Source organism: Fulmarus glacialis, unplaced genomic scaffold (genome assembly GCF_000690835.1).
Source record: "Fulmarus glacialis isolate BGI_N327 unplaced genomic scaffold, ASM69083v1 scaffold26080, whole genome shotgun sequence".
Classification (NCBI taxonomy): domain Eukaryota; kingdom Metazoa; phylum Chordata; class Aves; order Procellariiformes; family Procellariidae; genus Fulmarus; species Fulmarus glacialis.
In genome coordinates, this window is record NW_009186168.1 from 14,650 (window position 1) to 20,132 (window position 5,483).

Below are 5,483 nucleotides of genomic sequence, written 5' to 3' on the forward strand. Positions count from 1 at the left end.
TTACCCAGCGGAGAAGCCACAGGGACACCTCACTCCTCTCCTCCCGCGCTCCTCTTGCCTGCTTCGTCCTGCTGCAAGGACCAGCCCTCGTTATTTGGCACTGGGTATTAATTAACAGGGGCCCTGCCTGGGGCAGGGGGGTCCTGCTGGGAGAGGTGCGCTCATCCCCCCAGCCCGGGCAGCCCCCCAGGGGTGTCAGCGCAGGGGGGACATCGTCTCCCCGTGCCTCCTACGTCTAGCACAGCATCGTTAGCCATGTCAAGTGAACCACGTGCCGCCTGTCCACAGGCATCAGCCCGTGCCCGTGCCTCCACCGTGCTAGCGGACGGGCTCAGCGCCCAGCAGGCACGCGTGGGCGAGGTGCTGCCCTCCCCTTGCCTGCTCGAGGCACTGCTCCTCCGGCAACTCCTTCCACGCCTGACCGCCTGCACCTGGGCACAGGGGATGCTCTGCCCAGGAGGGAGCTCGACACACTCGCCTGGAGGCATCTTCGGGACCTGAGCCTCCACCGAAGGCAGCTGACCAGGCTGTAATGGTTGAAGCCCTCGTTAGGGAGAAGACGAGCTCTGCTACAGCAAGCTGAGCTCTCTTAGAGTGAAGAATCTTCAGCTGTATACAGTAGATTTTCTTTAATGGACACATTACTTTAAACTAAGCCTTCGCCATCTGTTCCAGTCCCTAATTATCAATACAAAAACAAACGTCTACTCACAATTACACTCGTAACGAGTAAAGATGCCAGCAATTAGAATGCACCAGCATCCTCGCTGCTGAGCAGCGCATCCATCTGTGATGGCACTCGCACGATCCAGGCGGGGAGGACTCGCTGCCGTCCCGGGCTCCCCGCACCCCCGCGGGCAAATGGGCGCAAGATGCGGCCGGAGCCAATGCCTGTAGCGGGATAAGCTACATCTCAGAGGAGCGAAGGGTGGGCTGGCACCATTCAAGCGGCAGGGGAAAAATGAGTTATTTGGGACGAGAGTAGCCAGGCGCGGAGCAGGGCAGCGCAGGATCCGCTGCAGGAGCCTTCATTTCACACCAGCTGATGCCGTCTTGCCAACGACCCTTCCTGATAGGATTCAAGCCTCTTCCAGAAAAACCTTTCTGAACGACCCAAAAAGAAGTGGAACTTATTTCCTGAAATCCCCAGCCTGAAACCCGTATTTCAGACCTCCCCAGCGTGGAGGACTCCTGCCGATCACGCCATGAGAAGGTGTCACTTCTCCCTGCCAGGGAGCGGGGTCTGGCTATGGGCAGAGAGAGATGGAGGCAAGGAGGCCAACCCAACTTGATCGCGTTTTGATGTTGTCATCTGGAAAGAAAGAGATACAATGACAAATTTTCTGCTCAGGGAGGCCACGAAGAAGCTTCTATGAGTGCTGCACTCCTCAATAGATGCCTCAGGGACGTGGTCCCTCTCCCAAGGCAAGAAGCAGCAGCTCTCGCTCCTGCAAGAAGGTAACGGCAGGAACAAGCCTAAGGCACTCGAAAGCAAATGCTTGGGCATATGTAAAGAGACACAGGCATGTCTAAGACAACCAAGAGGAAAAAGATAGAAATTAAGCAAAATAAGGAGAGAGGAGGCTTGATAACAACAGATGGGTAGAGGGAGATTTGGAAAGGATGCCAGCTGCTGGAAATAAGCCCCCCGAGATGCATGGGGAGTGGATAGCTGAACTTCGGAGGGAGAGGGGAGACGGGAGGGCAGCCATCGAGCGAGGGGCAGGGCTGCAGGGCTCACGACCAGGGTCCGGAGGGGCAGAGGATGTTCCGCGGGTGGGATCTTCGGGGACTCATCCCGATGTGCCCTCGCAGAGCACAAAGCGAGCCTGAGCGAGCGCCGACGGGGTCAGTGCGCAGTCCAGCCCCAGGGCACGTCCCCTGGGCAGTCCCAGCCCCATAGTGTGGCTTTCTGAAGGGGAACAACAGCAAGACTTCTTTCCATAAGCAAAGCACTGTATTTTCCCCTCTATTTCATGCTCATAAATGCCAAGCTTTCTTTCTACCCCCTCTTTCTCTCCCGAGAGCTTCAGTAAAATCAGCCCAAGGCAAACGCACAGCTTGGGAAGCTTCTGTCCAAGTTTGGTGACATTACCAGAGAAAGGGAACAATAGAGAAACAGAGCCAAGACACTTTATTACAAAGACTAGTGGTAAATAACATTAACTGCTATGATGCCGCAACCTCTGCCTTCCCGTGGTTGTCGTGACTTCAAGTCAAGCACAGATTGCATCATGGCTTTCATCACCACTGCCTACACACTCGTGGTTTGCATCACGCCTCTCAATGTCAATGGAAAGAAAGTCCCACAGGTGCCAGTGGAATAATTTGAATTTAATTCTCACTATTCCCCATAGATGAAGGGGCTCAAGCACACACCAGGAGGTTGCCTGAGTAATTCCGGGTTGCTCTCCATCACCATGCTTCTGACCACAACATCCCACAGACACGATCCAACTGCGCCCGTGCAAGGTTTCAATATATCCTGAACTTCAGACTAAGCTGGGAAAAAGCAGAAACACAAGATCCATGCAGCTCTGCCGCAGAGACCGAGGCGGCGAGCTGCTGGGCGCACATCCCACCCAAAAAGTCTCTTCTGCAGCAGGACTCCCCATCTGGTTCCTGCTCCTAATTGGGAGGGAGCGCCGCTGCTCGCCCCTCGTGCTGTGAAGGAGCCAGCGGCTGCGCGGCGTGAACACCGAGACATCTCCCAGATGGTTTAATTATGGTGCTGGAGAGGCGGGCAGGGTAAGAGCAGGATCAGCCTCTCCCCTTTGATAAGCGCTGCTCTTCTTAACAGTTGCCTGAGAGCTCCAGCTTCCGAAAGAACCGCTTACAGTATCTATACACTTTCAATCAAAAATATTACAGCAACAACTAATTACGTCCCATCACTCTCATGGCTCTCTGCCTTTAATGGTGCATTTTGCTGCTACAGAATGATGGTGAAACTGCTCTGGAAGTGCATAACGAGCTCTCCCCATCAATCTCCCGTGGGTTCGTTATGAAGGATTACCCGCCGCATAACAAACCCAGTCAAGAAGGGAGAGGATGCGCTAAACAACAACAAAACAAGTCAATACGAAACATCTTCTGCCTGTATTTTAAAGAAAACTGCCAGTGCTTTGGGGTCTGGATGAACCTCTTGGGGGAGAGGAGCAGCCATGCCTGCTCTGCAAAGACATCTCAGCTATGACACCACCATCCACAGCCACCAGCCAGCACGAGAAGGTCTGCAGTGGCCAAAAAAAAAAACCCACTTTCAGTTGGAAAGGGAAGGAATTTATATATATCAGCCAAGGACGAGAGCGCTGTGTCAATTTGTGACGGGATGCATTAAGCTGCGGCCGCACAGCACAGCCCCGGACCTCCTCCGGGATCTCCCGTCAATGGCATGGATTTCAGCGCGCAATGAAGATGCATCGCAGCAGGGCAGGCGATAACTTAATGAAGCTCAGATTTGGGGGTGTTTGCTCAGCAACTATATAACAACTTTATCAATAAACTGCTGCCTGCTGTGACTGCGGGATGAAACGCTCTAATTACCAGCAGCAAACACTATCCATATCAGGATAGAGTAAATTGAAATATGCTGGTTGATGTGCCTGAAAGCGCCCAATAAAATACCTGCTTAAATTTTTGCAAGCGTATGTGCATATGTGCACGGCAAACGCGGCATGTCAGGCAAGAGAAAAGCACAGACAAAAACCCCTCCACCGAACCCCACGTCTAACACAGGCTAAAAAAGTTCGCGAGGCGGTGTGAAGTGTGGACCATAAGGACCAAGTCCCATTTACCAACAGTCGCTCCTCCCTGTAGACCACGCAGAGGAGACCCAGTGCCAGCATCTCCCCTCGGTTTTCACACTTGACCCAGCACGGGTACGTGGTGTTGGACGAGCTCAGCCGGAGCCATACAATCCATTTATCATAATCCTAGCGAGGAGAGATACAGTAAATCAAAGAGACAACCTGCCTGCAAATAAATTACAGGGCGGAGGGAGAGGGGGAGAGGAATAGAGAGGAAAAGAGAGAGAACTGCAGAGGGAGAGATAAGAGAGAGGGAAGGAAACGACAGAGAATTACCAAAAAAGCACACATCATGAGGAAAAAAAGACAAAGGGGACCAAATCAAACATAAAGATAAGAGGGAGAAGATAGGGCTTTCAATACCTTTTGTTTTCCAAATTGTAAACCTATTTTAGAAAATTTGGGAACAAGTTTTAATCCACTAAGCTCAAACCAGACAATGGAGGCAATGGGAAAAATCTCAGGACGGCATGTTACAGGTAACCCAATATTTTCCAAATAAAACAAGCTCATTTGATCCTCTAGCGACAAAGTCAGTCGCCAACAGCATAATTTTTGTAATTGCACACAGGCCACAGATATACAAAATCCACACATATTATACGCACAGATCATAGTCCATATGTAAGTATTTACAGACGGGCGCAGATGCGTTTGGCAACTCAAAGTCAAGCAGCACCAAGGGCTGAGACAGTACTTTCATAAATGCTCTGGCCCACCAAGACAGACCCAGCCATCCCAAGAGCCCAGCTCCTACGCCACCACCAGAGGAGCGATCCAGGGCTGTAAGAAGGCAAGGCTAACTTTCAGGAGAACATTTTCCAGAACAACGTCACTATGCATTTAAATCCTCATCTTTGCTTTCTCGAGGCTGGTTTGCCAGCAAACATCACTGAACACCACAGCCTGCCCCAAAAATCACCATATGTCAAGCTTGGCAGTTACTCGTTTCATCCTCCAGAAGATGTGGAACAGGAACTCAGCCACCCAGGGATGGGCAGAAGCTTTCCTAGAAACCCTACCCACTGAAAAGCTTGTGAGGCTGCCCAGGAGAAGTAGCACCCTCCAAGTCAAGGTCCAGCTAAGTGGTGTGAGAAGGTCTGGCTTGAATGAGGGATTGCTTAGGTTGGGGAAGGGCAATCGTCCACTCTTCACCATCCAGTGTTATCACCACCCAGGAGCACACACCAAAGCAGATGAAGGCTGAAGGTCAGGAGCCTGAGGACACTCTATCCCTTGTCATGCAGTCGGGTGGCTTTGGCACAAGCTGGGCACAGCAACCTCACACCACTGGACTTCTTGGGTGGAGACCAGCTGGCTTGGACAACCATCTCACCAGCCAAGTGAGCGAGGAGGATCCAGTAGCCCAAACCCATTGTACATCCCAGCAGGAGCACAGCACCTTAAGGGATGGCAAGGATAAACCAAACATTGGGGAGCAATGTCAACAACTTCGTCTCTTCTGCCACTTTTCTGTAGCTCACTTCTTAGTCAACAGCCATGTACCAGCGTTGGCCGCACATGGTGTGCTCCAGCCAGGTTGAATGGAAGAAAGTAAGCTCACCCAAGAGAAGGAGATTCTGCCGGGAGCTCTTCTCTTGGGAAGAGGAGGCTTTATCTTCATCATGCTACGAGAAAGCAAGGAGTCCCAAAAAGAGGCGGCGGGAGGGGGGG